The sequence below is a fragment of the Ornithorhynchus anatinus genome, chromosome 16 (genome assembly GCF_004115215.2).
Source record: "Ornithorhynchus anatinus isolate Pmale09 chromosome 16, mOrnAna1.pri.v4, whole genome shotgun sequence".
In the NCBI taxonomy this organism is placed as follows: Eukaryota; Metazoa; Chordata; class Mammalia; order Monotremata; family Ornithorhynchidae; genus Ornithorhynchus; species Ornithorhynchus anatinus.
The window spans coordinates 8,723,691-8,741,378 of record NC_041743.1 but is presented as its reverse complement, the minus strand read 5'-3'; the positions used below and the strand labels follow the sequence as shown (position 1 = coordinate 8,741,378).

The 17,688-nt window shown below is 47.0% G+C and overlaps 1 protein-coding gene and 1 long non-coding RNA gene across 2 annotated transcripts in view; one reads left to right on the top strand and one right to left on the bottom strand.

The window, feature by feature from the left end:
- FAM20B (FAM20B glycosaminoglycan xylosylkinase) overlaps positions 1–12,199 on the bottom strand; it is a 29,103-nt gene extending 16,904 nt beyond the window's left edge. Inside the window, exon 1 of the mRNA XM_029081148.2 lies at positions 12,107–12,199. The gene's annotated coding sequence lies outside the window, so the exon portion shown is untranslated. The remainder of the gene's footprint in view (positions 1–12,106) is intronic.
- A 194-nt stretch (positions 12,200–12,393) lies between these two features.
- Positions 12,394–17,688, top strand: part of LOC114817386 — a 33,972-nt gene continuing 28,677 nt past the window's right edge. Inside the window, exons 1-2 of the long non-coding RNA XR_003765242.2 lie at positions 12,394–12,564; positions 16,602–16,718. This is a non-coding gene — a long non-coding RNA (uncharacterized LOC114817386). The remainder of the gene's footprint in view (positions 12,565–16,601; positions 16,719–17,688) is intronic.

Here is a 17,688-nt window from a genome sequence, read left to right as displayed (position 1 = left end):
TATCCACATATGTGATTGGGACTGCCAGACCAAGCTGCAGAAAACACTACGCAAAGTCAGCTAAAGATAATCTTTACGTTCCCAAAACAGTAATCCCGTCTCTTCATCACTTATACTAATCCTCCAACATCATTATAGTACATGAACTTCCTTTGATTTTACTAATTTTTTAAATCTTTCAGTTCCCAAAACTGTATTTCCTTCTCTTTATCACTTACATGAATCCTTCAACACAGCATTTTATGACATGAATTTCCTTTGATTTTACGAATTTTTTTAAATAAGGGGGGACACACCCCTCATGTTCTACAAACCAATCCTCTTTCCAAGCCTATGAATAATTAAAATATATGTATCCTAAGCCATTTTAACAACTGTTTCATGATATCACAAATGTTAAAAGATTGAAGACTCATGGATTTTAATTTGGGACTTTGGGTTCCTTGGATTAAAAGGTACACAGGTCTCCTGGATTATTTTTCTAGGCAAGTCAAACCAAAGTTTAAGAGAGTCTTATTATCTCAATTTTCACAAAAACCAGGACATGGGGAAGGGCTTCAGAACAGCATATGCAGCCCAATGAAACCTTAAAACAACCACCTTGCAGGATTTCAAAACACTTTTCAATCCACCTAACTTTTACTGCATTCCCCTCAGTTTTTCAGGCAATGCATTTTGTAGCCACCCCAGCCAGCTAGCTGAAATTCTAGGGTCCCCAGTTCCTTCCGGAGCTTGTCAGTGACCTCAGTCCCCAATCCCAACCCTTTTCCCAACAGTAACTCAGAGGTAGTTCTAACTCCTTAGTCAAGATGACCAAAAACTGAAAGATACTGGTACTCGAGATTTATAATAATAAAAAATGTGGTATTTGTTAAGCGCAGTGTCAGGCACTGGTAAACAAGAAAACCATCTACCTCCTGCACTACCACCAATGGACAGCCACCTCAGCCCAATCTCTTGTCTACAAGTAGAAAGTTCTGGCTAAATAAAAGCAGTCTTTGTCTCAGTAATGTAACAATTTGGCAATTGATTTCTTTTTTGCTGTTTTTTTTCCACTTGCCCATCTTGCCTCTAACTTGGAAGCTCTATTTCCCCATCCCTAGTCTGAGCACCTCATTACATCTGTTGTGCATGTCAACTGCTCAAGTTAACATTCATTTAAATATGCCACCATGGCATCTGTTAGGAAGGCAAATAAAATAACCCTCACTGAGGCTACCCTCAACGATCAGTCATTTGCAAATGGACCATGGAGGGCTGTTAGGATCTGGAGTAGGTAGAGAAGGAACCTGTTTGTAAAGTGAAACACTGATTATCTGAGTGTCAGTTGTCTGACCAGCTATTAATCCAAACCAAGCAGGATTGTTGGAGGCAGAAACAGACTTATGTCACTTCCAGCCTCCAAGGAGATCTGGGTTTGCTGCGTTCAATGTCTGCTGCGTTCAATGACCGATAATGGATCCCTTCTTGCTGCCTATGTTAGACAGGTGCCTGTCGACAGTATTAGTAATGGAATTTATTGAGAGCCTGGGTGATGACTGATTACTAAGACCTTGGAAAATTACAAGAGAAGCTGAAGGTGCTTATAATCATCAGCCTGTCAACTGAGGACAGAAGTGATCGTCACCCTCGACTCACCAACCCATACCAATATAAAAAAATATTAAATACAGCCCTTCCAGTTGCTTTCATGGGCACCTCTGATCGCTACTGGAAGAAAATAAGGACCCACAGGACAGAAACATGACCAGTTTCTTGTCCAGGTGCAAGACCTGTTCTACTGGAAGCTTAATCCAAATTAATATGGACAATCTATGTCCTGCTGTATTCTGCCATTATCCAAAAATTCCTGGGGAATGAGTCAACCCCTGCAAGATCCCTACAGGATGATCCCTTTATGCCGGTGTTGACAGTGCATGCAGATCGGCAATGGCCTGTTAGCAGAGTCCAATTAGCCCAAAGGAGACACTTACCCCTAGATAAATTTCCACTGGGTGGGGTGGGGAAAGCAGAGAGTAGGAAAACTGAAGTAAGGAAATGGGTCTCTCTAGTCAGGTTTCAACCAGGGGTCTTTCCTCTCCCCCCTGAAGGAGGCAGATGGGCAACACAGGCCACAGGTTATACAGTCTTTGAAACAGTAGAAATGAACTGTCATTCGATATTCTTCAACTGAAAAGAATTGATCTACATTTCTAAAAATAGACTGTGAGTCCAACAATAAAGCTTTTTAAATGTCACAGCATCAGCACCATATAAACAGTTATTGGCATGGGATGTCAACATCCCACAGTGCTTACATCTTCCTCACTCCATGACCACTTAACATGACATGGGCACTGAAAACCTCTGGAGAAAGAGGATTGGAAGCAGGATACTGAGCTACAGAACTTCCCATATACTCTATGAGGATCACAAAAGAAGAATTAGTTTCAGGGCATTATTGAAACACTATCTAAACACTCTTCTTCCTCCTTCCCGACACCTACAAGCTGAGACACTAGGGCAAGGAGGAGGGCAGGAAGAGACTTTACCCCTTTCTCCCCTGCAAATATTCTTTGGTGGGTTTTTTTGTTGATTTTTAAAATGTTTTTATTAAGCGCTTACTATGTACAGGCACTGTTCTAAGCACTAGGGTAGATACAAGCTAATCAGATGGATACAGTCCATATCCCCACGTGGGGCTCACAGTCTTAAACCTCATTTTACAGATGGGGTAACTGAGGCAAAGAGCAGTTAAGTGACTTGCCCAAAGTCACACAGCAGACAAGTGATTGGGCTGGGATTATAACCTAGGTCCCTCTGCCTCCCAGGCCCATGCTCTATCCACTAGGCCACGCTGCTTTTTGTCCTCCAGTTCTAGGATGCAGGGACTAAGCTCCAACCAAGAACTACTCAAGGCTCCCTGCCACTAGTTTTTTAGTACCTGTGCAACAGAAATTCACTACTCTGATACTGTATTTATTTGTAAGCTTCTTGAGGTTTTATTGCAGGTCCCCAAATGCGTAAGAATAATCAGGGTATTTGTTAAGCACCTACTAAGTGCCAAGCATTGTACTATGGGCTGGCAGAGAAACAAGATAATCAGGTCCTACATGGGACTCAGAGTCTAAGTAGGAGGGAGAGCAGGTATTGAATCCCCATTTTGCAAGAGAGGGAACCAAACCACCGGGAAGTTAAGTGACCTGCCCGATGTCAAATGGCAGAGAAGTAGCAGAGCCCACATTAGAATCCAAGCCCTCTGATTCCTAGGCAATGCTCTTTCCACTAGGCCACAATGCCTAGTCCAGTTTTTTATACACATGGTTATTTATTGAGCAAGCGCTTTTGTGCATAGGATTAAACTAAGTGCTTGCTATTATACTGCTATTATACCACAGAATTAGGAGACAGGATCCTTACCCTCAAGGAGCTTACAACTACCTTTCAATGTTTGCCTCCCAAAAGATGGCTGTTTTTTCTTTTCTTAAAGATCTTCATGGGAGAGGGAAACCACTCTCTTCCTTGCCAGCAGTGTTTTTATTAACTTGATTAAGAAGTTTTTTCCTGGTGATCAACTGAAACCTTTCCTGCTTAACTTAAGTCTATATAGTCTCTTATTCACTGAGGAGAACAAGGTAAAACAAAACAACTCAACCTACTCGCCATAAAAACTCTTCAACTACTCCAAGACACTCTTTAGCCTCCTTATTCTGTTTTGGAAGACCTGCTTTTTAAACTGCTTAGACTGTGTGCCCCTTGCAGGATGGGGACTGTGTCCAACCTAATTAACCTGTGCCTACCCATCCCAGTGCTCAGAACAGAATGTGAAACATAGTAAGCGCTTAACAAGTACCAGAAACAACAACAAAAAAACAGGCCGGTATGAATTTTATTCCTTGTTTTCCAATGGACTAACTCCACTCAATTATCTGCAAATCTTGTGAGTGCATTTTCAATTCCTTCATCTAAGCAAATCAATTAAAACATTGAGTAGAACCAGCCCTAAGATCCATCCCTGTGGGACCCGACTCGATCAGGCGCCAAAGGGGGCATCGAGATGTCACTGGCTCCTCTTTGAGGGCAGCCTAGCTCGATACTCTGAACAATGGTGAGGCAAAGACTGTACTTTCCTAGCTTATCAATGAAAAGGTCATTGAGGCCGCACACCTTCAAGTCAAAAGTCTTGTTGAAATCTAGGTAAATGACATCTCTTCCATAGCAGCTGAGTAAAATGCGTGCTTTGTATGCTCTCGGCCCTCCGCTGTAGCTGAGGAATTCTCTGCTCGCCCTTGACATGCTCTGCAAAGCCAGGTATAAAAGCTACCGTTATGCTTTGTCGTCACTTCCGGAGCCAAATGGAACATCTGACTTTATTTTATGATTTTTTAAAGTGCTCACTATGTGTCAAACACTCTTCTAAGCATTGGGGTAGATACAAGTTAAATAGGGTAGACAGCCTCACCTCCCTGCATGCTCTAAGCCCCCTATACCGTGGCCAAGTTAACTGCCTTCCCTCCCTGCCCCGCAGGGCCAGAATCAGCTTCCTTCTGCACGATCCGATCGATGAGACTCCATCCTGTCCTGCTTTCCATCACCCGATGGATGGAAATGACAACAGCCCTTGCAGAGTGAGGCCTCTTGTAGCCTCAGAAAAACAAGTGACTACAATAGCTGTTCTGCTCCTCTAGGCTCAGCTCCCAAATCCTGTTTGTTCTACCTTCAAGGAATGCCTACAATTCCAAGCGCTTTCCCAGCGCTTAGTACAGTGCACTGTACACAGTGAGTGCTTAATACTATTACTTTTCTCATTTCCATATGTTTGTCAAAAAAAGTAATTCACCTAGCTTGATTTGCTCTTTACGATGTCATGTTGATTGTTTCCTAGTATCTTCAGTTTTTCCAAGTTGTTTGCAAATATTTGTTGGAACTTTTTTTTCTGGGATCTTCCTGGATACCGAGCTACTGATGGCTGGCATGTAATTACCATGGAAATATCTTTCTCACGAGTTTACCCACCTCCAGTCCTCAAGGCCCTCCCCTGATTCCACGTGCTTTCAAAACACTAGCTGATGGTTAGGGTCAGCAAAATCCTCATGTTCGGTTCTATCTCCATCTCCATCTACAAACTATTTGGCACACAGCTAAGGAGAGCTGGCTTCCTGCTTTTGAGAAGTGTCCTGCTTTTAAAGAGTTTATTCTTTCTGTCTCAACCATCGAAACTTAAGGATACAAATAGCACCCACTGCTCATGTGCTGAGCTTGCGGCAACCGTCAATAGATTTTGTTTTACTGTTGGTTTAAAAGAAAAATCCATCAACCTGAGATCTGAAGTACCTGACTTTACGTTTATCTCAGCGAAATGTGAGCTACACAAAGACCAGAGAATTGAAGTCTGTGTTCTTCAGAACAGAGGTAAAGGAGAACTCACTTAGAAGCAACAGATTCAGAGGTAACAAAAAGCGAGGCTTCAAGGTTGTGTGCTTGAAATGGTGTCTCATAAAAGAAATAGAAGAAATGGACTTAAGAGTGACGAACTCAATATGAAATAATTATCTGAACACCAGACTACCATCATAAGACAATTTTCTCGCTTGCTCTCCCATCCCAGGGCATTCTAAAGGATGAGGAGAGGGCTCTATTTCCTCTTCTAATTTTAATTCCACATTAAAGATACAGCCACAGGCCTTCCCTTTACAGACACCGAGACAGAACCCCCTAACTGCCACCATGTTAATACAATCACTCATCCTACCCCGCCTGGATAACTGCATCAGCCTCCTTGCTGACCTCCCAGCCTCCTGTCTCGCCACTCAAGTCCATACTTCACTCTGCTGCCTGGATGATTTTTCTACAAAAACGTACATGAAACGTTCGCCCACACTCCCCCAACAGAAACCTCAGTGGTTGCCCATCCACCTCCGTAACAAACAAAAAATGGACAGGGAATGTCACTGTTTATTCCTGTACTGTACTTTCCCAAGTGCTTAGTACAGTGCTCTGCACACAGTAAGTGCTCAATAAATATGACTGAATGAATGAAATGTCAATGTCACCCTTTAATTAACAAGTGACAGCTTTGCATCGTAAGACTTCTTGGTTGTCTTTCATCCATAAGGGCACTTTCATTTGTCAGAGATAGGGGTGAGGAGGTGGGGGAGAGAGTAGAGAAAGCCATGGCAGAAAGAAATGTCTTGTCCAAGATCAAATGGCACAGCTGTGATGAAATAACCTCATGATTTCCAGAGCAAATGTTCAACCTAGCAGACATTAGCTTCTTGGATTTTTAATTGGTAATTTAAAGAGAGAAGATGATGCTGAGGATAGACCTTGTCTGGAAATACAACAAAGATAAGTCAAAACTAAGAAGGAAAGGAGGTGCTGAAGAGAATCAGTTAGGATCAACACCAGAAATAGGCATTATTTCAAAAACGGCTGGAGGTGGGTAGGCTCTCTGAAATCTACTTTCCTTTCTTCAGCTGTGTGCTATTTTCCCCAGGTGAAGAGTCTGTAGGAGAATGTTTCTGCAAGGTATGTTCTTCATTTTCTAACAGCACCAGTCTACTACTACTACTAATTATTACTATTATTATTATTAATAAAAAGTAACTGTGGTATTTGCTAAGTGCTTACTAGGTGCCAAGCACTGCATTAAATGCTGGGGTAGACACCAAATAATCAGGTCCCACACATGGTTCACAGTCTAAGAGGAAGCACAGGGCGTGAACCCCCATTTTGCAGATGAGGGAACTAAGGCACAAAGAAGTTAAGTAACTTGCCCAATGTCACACAGCAGGTAAGTGGCAGAGCTGGGATTAGAACCCAGGTCCTCTTACTTTCAGGTCCCTGCTCTTTCCACTAGACTACACTACCTCCCTATTCGGGGCAAAGAACTGGAGACAGATGTACAAACCAGTGAAAACTGTGCTTAGACCAACCACATTTTGATGGACAAAATGTTTTAATTTGGGGTCCCTGATTAGAAGAGTGAGAAAGACAAAAGGAAAAGGGCTAAAGGAAGGGATGGAAAGGAATGAAAGGAGAAGAAAGGGTTAAAGGAAGAGAGTCAGGGGAGGACAAAGAAACCCAAGTAGACGTAACCTTTCCCTGGGCTTAGTAAAGTGCTTTGTTCGGGATAAGCGCTTAATAAATACTATTATTACTTCTATTACAGCTACTCATTGCCTCTGCCTCATTAAATAAGGGAGCCACTTTGGTCTTGACCAATGGTCACAATGAATGACCATTAACAACAAAACAAATTATTCTCAATCAATCAATGGTATTTATTGAGTGCTAACTGTGTACTCAGCACTTGGGAAAGTACAATATAACAGAATTCGTAGAAACGATTCCTGTTGACGAGGAACTTAGAGTCTAGAGGGCGATATGGACATTAAGAGAAGGAAAATGGCAGAATGCAAAGATATGTACTTAAGTTCTGTGGGAGTGAGGGGAATATCAAGTCCTTAAGGTATACAAATATGAGTGCACAGGAGGTGCTGAGGAGAAGATAAGAGCTTAGTCAGGGAAGGACCTGGAGGGAGATGTGGTTTTAGGTGGGCTTTAAAGGTGAGAAGAGTGGTGGTCTGTTGTATACTAAGGAGGGAGTTTCAGGCCAGAAGGAGGACGTGGGCAAGGGGTCAGTGGCAGGATAAATGAGATTGAGGTACAGAGAGTAGGTTGGCATTAGAAAAGCTTAGTGTGGGGGCTGGGTTGTATTAGGATATCAGTGAGCTAAGGTAAGAGTGGGAGAACTAATTGAGTGCCTTAAAGCCACTGGTAAGGAGTTTCAGTTTCACATAAAAGTAGATACACAACAATTAGAGGTTTTTGAGAAATGGGGAGATAAGGTCTGAAGGTTTTTTTTTAAAAAAAGGATATGGCCGGCACAGTGAAGATTGTGCCTGGCCGGCGGGGAGGGACACGAGGCAGGAAGTTCAGCGGGGAGGCTGATACAATGGTCAGAGCAGGATATGAGGGCTTGGCTCCCTGTAAGTGACAGTGCCCTCTCGATTCCACAGCCTCCTCTAGCTAATACCCCACCTCCCCCTCCCATTTCTAACTACACTCTTGGAAAGGGTTGGACACATCCACTGCCTTTGTTTTCTTTCCACCAACTCTCTTGTGGATGCTTCAGTTAAGTTACAGACCCTTCATTCCACTGAAACAACCCTAAGGTCACCAGGACTTCCTTATAACCAAGCCCTATTCTGTTGTAATCCTACTTGACCTGTGACCTTCGACACCAAGGGCCACCCTCCCTCCTCCCTGAAACACTCTCAGAACTTGATTCTTCCAACAAAGTATTACACTGGTTTTCCTCCAACGTCTCTTAGCACTCTTTTTTCAGTCTTGTTTTCTAGCTCCTCTACCCCCTTGAAATCCCTAACTGTAGACAGGTGTCCCGCAAGACTCCATTCTGAGTCCCCTTCTCTCCTACTTAACTTCTCTGTGCCTCAGTTACCTCATCTGTAAAATGGGGATTAACTGTGAGCCTCACGTGGGACGACCTGATTACCCTGTATCTCCCCCAGCGCTTAGAACAGTGCTTGGCACATAGTAAGCGCTTAACAAATACCAACATTATTATGATTATTATTATACCCACCCTCTCTGAGAGCTCAGTTGCTCACTAGCTTCAGCTTCCCACTCTATACAGATGACACCCAAATCCTACCTTTCCAGACATTTAGGAGAGTGCACTGCACTCTGTGTATGCTCAAGAAATATCCTTACTATTATCAGAGAAAAAGGAGCAACAGAAAACACTACAACAGTAAATTATTCAATGGTCACATTTGAAATTAATAATAATAATAATAGTATTTGCTACATGCTTACTATGTGCCAGGCACTGTATGAAGCACTGGAGTGGTTACGAGCAGATTGGGTTGGACACAGTCCTTGTCCCACGTGGGACTCACAGCCCAGATCCCCATTGTACAGATGAGATAACTAAGGAGCAGAGAAATTAAGTGACTTGCCCAAGGTCACACAGCAGACTAGTGGCAGAGCTGTAATTAGAACCCATGACCTTCTGACTTACAGGCCCAGGTTCTATCCATTACGCCATCCTGCTTCTAGAAATACTGTTCTAGACTCATTTCCACCACTGACTCACTGGATGATTTTTGATTAATCCCTTTACAGAGAGAGAAACAGAGGCACAGCAGTTAAAATGTTAGATTATCTGCCCTCCTTACCCAAAAGGGATATGGTGAGGGAAGAGGACATGAGTGAAAACATAATGCATTAAGGAGGGATATAAACATCATTGTAACATTATATCACAGTGGAGTATTTTATCCATTATGAGGCACTAAAAGCTGTGGCACAAGCAGTCGCTTTCAATAATGGTTAACCGGTCTCACGGTTAATCATGCAACTATTCTACTACACCACTGACATGGTTAAGAAATTAGGATCTTTGTAGTGCCAGAGATCCAAAAAGAGTATATACCCACAGAGTACGCACAGGGGGCCAAGTGACAGTCCCCACTATAACCAACATTTGCTGTTCTGATGAAGGCCAGGGCTCTTGTACCGAGGATAAAGGAGAGGAAGACAGCAGTTCTACCATCCACAGAGGAGCAGGTTGCCCTGGCCTAGATTATGCTGCCAACTCTTTCAGAAAGCAAACCTTGCAGGGGGGTTCCTGGCACTACAATAGATTGGAAGCAGCCCCTCCTTAAAAGGGTGTGGAAAAGCGAAACTCAAGAAAATCTCTTAGGGTTCAACTACAAGTTCCCCAGCTTCCCCTTCCTTCTGACGGTTAAACTACTGAGAGTTTAAGAGCATCTAGATGAGGCTTGACCTCCCTACCCAGGACACTTCAGACAACTGTGGTTTCGCTTTGTGCGGAGACACTACACCAAGAAATGACACTAGGCGTGCAATCCACGCTTCCTCCTGCCACGCTATTTCCTTATTAGTCCGTCCGACTGGGAAAGCTGGAAGGAGAGAACCCAGGGCCAGAGGGATTTTAACATGGCTGCAAAATAGGCTTCTAACCCCAGGCCGTAAGGTTAGCCCAACAAACGTCCAGATGGGTCTGAAGTTGCACTGGGCCGGGGACAGAAGTCCCTCTGACTAAAGTGACGCTCCAAGGTGCTTTGGATGAAAGTGAGACCCAACCGTCTCGGGTCAACGGGAGAGGGGTGACGGCCTCCCGGGCAAGACAAAGCCAATGAAAGGGACTCTTGTCATTTGGAAGGAGACCAGAGAAGCCTTCTGGCCATGCTGGGGTGAGGGCGCAGGTCGGGAGGGGCCAGGCCTCCAATGGAGAAGCAGCATGGCACCGTGGGTAGAGCACGGGCCTAGGAGTCTGAAGGTCATGGGTTCTAATCCCAGCTCTGCCACTTGTCTGCTGTGGGACCTTGGGCAGCAAGTCATTTAACTTCTCTGGGCTTCAGTTCCCTCATCTGTAAAATGGGGATTGAGACTGTGTGCCCCACCTGGGACAGGAACTGTATCCAACCCGATTAGCTTGTATCTACCCCAGCACTTAGTACAGTGCCTGCCACACAATAAGCATTTAACAAATGCTATAATTACTATTCTTATTAGTGCAGTGCTCTGCACACAGTAAGCACTCAGTTATATTTTCTCCCAAGCGCTTAGTACAGTGCTTGGTACACAGTGAACGCTCAATAAATACGATTGAATGACTGATGGATTGACCGACTGGGCAGAGAGGCAAAAGCCCGCAGACGGGCATCGAGCACATCCCTGGGTAGAGAGTGTAGCGCTCCGAGCCACAGCAAACGTTTCCCCAAGCGGAGTCCGGGCACGGCAAATAATAATAATGATATTTGTTAAGGGCTTACTGTTGCCAAACACTAGTGCCGGGGTCAATTCAAGGTAGTCAGGTTGTCCCACGTGGAGGCCTTCCAGACTGAGCCCCCCCTTTCCCTCTGCTCCTCCTCCCTTCCCCTCTGTGCTTATCTGTATATATTACTTCTTACCCTATTTATTTTGTTAATGAGGCGTATATCTTCATGATTCTATTAATCTTGACGATGTTGTCTTGCCTTGTTTTGTTCTGTTTTGCTTTGCTGTGTGTCTCCCCCGTTTAGACTGTGAGCCCGTCATTGGGCAGGATTGTCTCTCTCTGTTGCTGAACTGTCCATCCCAAGCGCTCAGTACAGTGCTCTGCACACAGTAAGGGCTCAATAAATACTACTGAATGAATGAAATGGTCAGGGATTGTCTCTATCTGTTGCCGAACTGCGCATCCCAAGCATTCAGTACAGTGCTCTGCACATGGTAATGGCTCAATACGATTTAATGAATGAATTGGGCAGGGATTGTCCCTATCTGTTGCTGAACTTTACATCCCAAGCGCTCAGTACAGTGCTCTGCATAGAGTAAGGGCTCCATAAATACTACTGAATGAATGAAATGGGCAGGGATTGTCTATCTGTTGCCGAACTGTCCATCCCAAGCGCTCAGTACAGTGCTCTGCACAGAGTAAGGGCTCCATAAATACGACTGAATGAATGAATTGGGCAGGGATGGTCTCTATCGTCTGCTGCCCAACTGTCCATCCCAAGCGCTCAGTCCGGGGCTCTGCATTCATTCAGTAGCATTTCTTGAGCACTTCCTATGTGCAGGACACTGTACTGAGCGCTTGGAATGGACAATTCAGCAGCAGAGAGAGACCAGCCCTGCCCAATGACGGGCCCCCAGTCTAATCTAACCAGCGCATAGAAAGGGCTCAATAAATACGACCGAATGAATGCCCATTTTACCGAGGAGGGAACTGAGGCCCGGGGAAGCCAAACGACTTGCCCAAGGTCAGTCCGCGGAGGCTGGATTAGAACCCGCGGCCGGGGGCTGCGGAGGGCGGGCTGTCGTGGGCGGACTTCGCGGCCCCCCCCCAGCGGCGCGCGGCCTCTCTGGGCGGGCGCCCCCTGGTGGGGGCCCGAGGGAGCGGCCCCCGCGGGCTCCTCGTGCCCGCGCTCGCGCTCAGGGACCCGGAACCCCGCCGGGGCCCGGCCTGCCCCCCCCCCCCCCCCCGCTCCCCTCCCCGCCGCCCCCGGACCCTGGGGCGGCCGCGCCGAGGAGGACGAGGAGGACGAGGAGGGGGGCGGGGCCCGCCGCTCCCTGCGCTCGTCAGCCCGCTCACCTGCCGGACCCCGGTGTCCGCGGCGCGCTCCGTCGGCGCCGCCCCTCCGCCGTCCGTCCCGGCCGCGCTCAGGGGCCGCGCTGCCTCCGGCGGCCGGCCATTCCCCGCCCGCCTGCCCCGCGCCCTTCCCACACGCTCCCCCCTCCCCCCCGCGCCGGGGGCAAGTGGTACCGTCCCGGCCCAACGCCTCTCTCGCAGCCAATCAGCGGGGCCCGCTCCCCTCCCCGCCCCCCCCGCCGCGGGCCGCCGATGGACCGTCCCGGGGGGGGGGGCGGGGCCCGCCGGCCCACGGGGCCACCGAGCCAAAGGGCCCCCGAGCCCTGCACGCTCAGCAGGGCGACGACTTGAAGAGGTGAAGGCCGAGGCAGGCTGAGAGGCTCAGATGGCGTGGGCCTGGTGTCTGCAGCCTGCAGCCTGGCTGACCCTCGCTCGCCCTTCGCCCTGTCCGGTCCTGGCAGGTTGGCTTTCTCCCCCGGCGGCCCGGGCAGGTCCCTCCGGGGCACCTGGGCACTTAGCGACCAACCCCCCCACCCCGTCGGATCCGGGCTGCCAGCCGACTTGCAATTCCCCCCCCCCTCCCGCCCCTGCAGCGAGCCAGGCCCCGGGAAGACCCTTTAAATGGTGGTATTCGTTAAGGGCTTACTCTGTGCAAAGCACTGTTCTAAGCGCTGGGGGATACAAGGAGATCAGGTTGTCCCACGTGGGGCTCACAGTTTTAATCCCCGTTTGACAGATGAGGTGACTGAGGCACAGAGAAGTTGAGTGAGTTGCCCAAAGTCACACAGCTGGCAAGCGGCAGAGCCGGGATTCGAACCCATGAACTCTGACTCCCCAGCCCGGGGTCTTTCCACCGGGGTAACTGCTCCGCTGGTGATGACGTGGTAAAGACAATAGTCGTCATCGTGGCTCGGTGGAAAGAGCCCGGGCTGGGGAGTCAGGGGTCATGGGTTCGAATCCCGGCTCTGCCAGCTGGGTGACTGTGGGCCAGTCGCTTCACTTCTCTGGGCCTCAGTTCCCTCATCTGGAAAACGGGGGACAACCTAATCCCCTTGTATCTACTCCAGCGCTTAGAGCAATGATTGGCACATAGTAAGCGCTTAACAAATACCAACATTATTATTAACTTCTCTGTGCCTCAGTTACCTCATCTGTAAAATGGGGATTAACTGTGAGCCTCACGTGGGACCACCCAATGACCCTGTATCTACCCCAGCGCTTAGAACAGTGCTCTGCACGTAGTAAGCGCTTGGAAAATACCAAAACTATTATTAATAATGATGGTATTTCTTAAGTGCTTACTCTGTGCCAAGCACTGGTCCAAGCAGTGGGGTAGATGCAAGGTAATGAGGTTGTCCTACATGGGGCTCACGGCCTTCAACCCCATTTACAGAGGGTAAGTGGTGCAGAAGGTAAGTTGCCCAAGGTCACGCAGCAGACAACTGGTGGAGTCGGGATTAGAACCCATGATCCCTGGTTCCCAAGCCCGTGCTCTTTCCACTAAGCCACACATAATGTAAAAAGTCATAGCACACTTTTTTTTAGGCAGAAATCCTGTCTAGCTGGCAAATAGCACCTGACACACCTGATGAAGTGCTTATCCTGTCCCGCCTTGATTATTGCATCAGTCTTCTTCCTGACCTCCCTGCCTCCTGTCTCTCTCCCCTTCAGTCCATACTTTACTCTGCTGCCCTGCTCATTTTTCTACAAAACCATTCAGTCCGTGGTTTCCCCACACCTCAAGAATCTCCATTGGTTGCCCATCCACCTCCAAATCACATGCCTTCAACTACCACCTCTATGCGGACGATTCCCAAATCTACTTCTCCAGCCCTTCCCTGCGGTCTCTCATTTCCTCTTGCTTTCAAGACATCGCTACCTGGATGTCCCGCCATCATCTCAAACTTATCATGCTCAAAACAGAACTCCTTATCTTCCCACCCAAACCCTGTCCTTTCCCTGACTTTCCCATCACCGTGGATAGCACCACAATCCTTCCCGTCTCACAAGCCCATAAACTTGGCATTATCCTTGACTCCTCTGTCTCTCGCTCTCTCCTTCTCATTCAGCTCACATATTCAATTTGTCACTAAATCCTGTCCGTTCAACCTCCACAACGTCGTTAAAATCTGTCCTTTCCTCTCCATCCAAATTCCTACCATTCTAATGCAAGCACTTATCCTATTCCGCCTTGATTACTGTATCAGCCTCTTTGCTGACCTCCCTGCCTCCTGTCTTTCCATACTTCACTGGTATACTTCCATACTGCTGCCTGGCTCATTTTTCTACAGAAAGCTTCAGTCCATGATTCCCCAACCCCCTCAAGAACCTCAAGCGGTTGCCTGTTCACCTCCTCATTAAACAGAAACTCGCTTACCATTGGCTTTAAAGCACTCAATCGCCTTGCCCCCCTCTACCTCACCTCACGGTTCCCCTACCACAACCCAGCCTACACACTTCTTTACTCCTACTCTTACCTACTCCTGTACCACAATCTCGTTTATCTCACCCCTGACTTCTCATCTACCTCCTGCCTCTAGCCTGGAATGCCCTCCCTCTTCATATTCGACAGACAATTACTCTCCCTGCCTTCAAAGCCTTTTTGAAGGCACATCTCCAAGAGGTCTTCCCTGACTAATCCCTCTTTTCTTTGTCTTCCACTCCCTTCATCCTCTTCCCAGCCTCACAGCACTTCTGTACATATCCTTAATTTATTTATATTAATGTCTGTCTCCCCCTCTAGACTGCAGGTTCACTGTGGACAGGGAATGTGTCTGCTTATTGTTATATTATACTCCCCCAAGTGCTTAGTACAGTGCTCTGTAAACAGTAAGCACTCAATAAATACGATTGAATGAACAAACATCCAATTCGATTTCACTCTACTGAGCAATGTATCTAGGTCATCTCCTAGTTTCTTCATTTGCAAAATGCAAAGATAAACTGCAACCTACTTAACATCACAGAAATATTATAAAAGCCATTCATAAAGATTTTGAGAATAAGGAGCCACCAGGGCGAATAAAAAGGATTTTGTCTATTTTCTCTCAATTCTCCCTTGACAAAATCAAGCGGAAAACTTACAAGCATTTGGGGGAGTTTCAAACTTCCATTAGTTTTGAGTAATGGGTCACCAGTGGAAAAAAAAACAAAACCCAAGCCATTCACAGAGTTCCTTCTTCACTCCTCCTTCCTTTCATAACTTTAAAAGAAACTGTAGTAATCGGAATTCAAATTTTCCCCCAAATATTCCTGTTCCTAGGCTGAGCTGAAACGGGGGTGGGGGCTTGCCTAGGGAGAATGCTCCCTTTATAAGTCACCAGCAAAGACTGGGTTTATTCATGGAAAAGGCAGAGCAACCATAAACTGCCGTCTCTGTCCCCACTAAGAGTCCCCTACCGGTCCCAGGCTGGCAGACCAGGTTTGCTGATCTCCAAGGCGTGGTGCCAAGCCCATCTTGTCCCTGGGGTGGGGAAGGGGATGGGCGGGGAGGAAAAAAATATGCTAGCTGCTGCTGTGGGTCTTAATGAATGCTTCAATTCATAATGACCCTCTAAGGCAAAGGAACAACAACGAGCCTAATTTTATAACAATCAATAAAACACTCCAGCTCATTTCCAGCCTCCCCTGCAGGGCCCACTGAATGGACCAATAGTGCCACCGGTACCGCTCAGTGGGACAGCCCACAAAGTCTCGAGGAGGGAGGGGACAGGGCAGGACAGCCTCTAGAAGCAGCATGGCCTAGTGGAAAGAGCACGGGCCAAGGAGCCGGAGGGCCTGGCTTCTAGTCCCGGCTTCCTCATTTCCCTGCTGTGTGACCTTGAGCAAGTCACTCAACTCTGTGCTTCAGTTTCCTCATCTGTAATACAGGAATTAAATACTTATCCTCCCTCCTACTTAGACTGTGAGCTCCATGTCAGGGACAGAGACCGTGTCTGACCTATCTTGTATCTACCCTAGCTTGTACTTCACTGCTTGGCATACAATATGTGCTTAACAGATGCCACAATTATTATTATTATTATTGTTATTATTAAAGGGAGCGCGTAGCACACATCCTCTCAGGGAAATCATCTGGACAGAGAAGCGCTGAGGAGAGAACAGAACCTCAAAACTTGAGTAGCAGGAAGGTATTGAGGGAGGGAGAACTAGGGAAGGAGAGAAAATGTGCAAGTGGAAATGGAATATACTGGGGAGGAGTAAGAAGGCAAATAGGATGGAGAGTGGAAAGGCGTAGAGGATTTAAGGGGCACTGTGGCCTCAAATCCTCTTGGACATTTATCAGGGGGGCAAATAGAAGTACATGCAGATGGTGGCCACCGCTTTGCTGACCCGGAACGCATGTGATGTTATGTGAGTTATTCTCAGCACTTGGCATAACGTGATGATGATGGCATGTGGAACACTGTGTGGACACCCCATTCCCACTCCCAACTCCAGAGTTATCACATTCCCTTTCCGAGTTGCTGTGAACACAAATCTCACTTCTGGTCCACAGGACTCGGTGGCAGGGACCAAGGCAGATGGAAGCTGATAATTGAAAATGAAAATACTGGACATAAAGGCATCCGATGACATAGTTGCCCGGGACAGGGGACAACCAGCTGAGAAATAGGTGAGTGGCCACCCAAATGTTCATTCTCACAACATAGATACTCGGGCTGCAAATAAACAGCTGCCCCTAAGTGGATTTACACAAAATGAGTTTTTCCAACCATTGTGGTCCAAATGAGATTCCCAGACCACTGGGTGCAGAAAATCTGCTCGACTAAACTTGAAAGTGCTCGACCACCTAAAAACAGCTCCAACTAGCCAGAACCCAGACTAGACTAAACTTCCTTCTGGTGGAGAGATGGTTCTGTTCCCCTACGGTAAAGGGTCTTGGAGTCAGAAGGCAAAGTGAAAAGCAGTCAGTGCTGAGGATTTCATGAAAGCCAGATGTTAACTGAGGTTGATTTCCCACAGGCAAATTCGAACCAAAAGCCCTGCAATGCAAGACTTTAGTATCCCTGGGGAGAGGAAAGTGAGGCATAAACACAGAGCAATCATCCCAGCAATAAAAATAGACGACATTTTGCCAGAAGGCATGCTTTCCCTACAAACTTTGGCTAGAACCTGATGACAACATTAGGGGCTGTTCTGACAATGCACATCTGCCTGGATACACTGCAGGGCAATATGCAAAGAAATAGTTATGCACATGCATGCTGCATTGGACGTGGAAAATACAACAATGTGAACTTTTCTGAAGATGAGGTTCCGCAAAAGTGTGACTCCCGCATTATAAAACTGAGTGTAGAATGGTACTGTGCAGACTGCTCACACACCTGCAGGTGTGCTCCTTAGCCTAGAGGACAAGCACCATTCCAAATTGGACAGCTTCTCCAGGCTAAACCCAAATCAGGGAGGACCCCACCAACATCAAAACACACCCTTAAAGAGTATTGGTCCTTCCCTTAGAGGTGCAAAAAAAAAAAAAGATGAAAAAACTCCCTTATTAAAGAGGGAAAGGGGTGGGGCACACACCAAAGCAAGTATTTAACCCAGGGCACTGTACTAAGGGGAATGTTTAAAATGAAAGGACT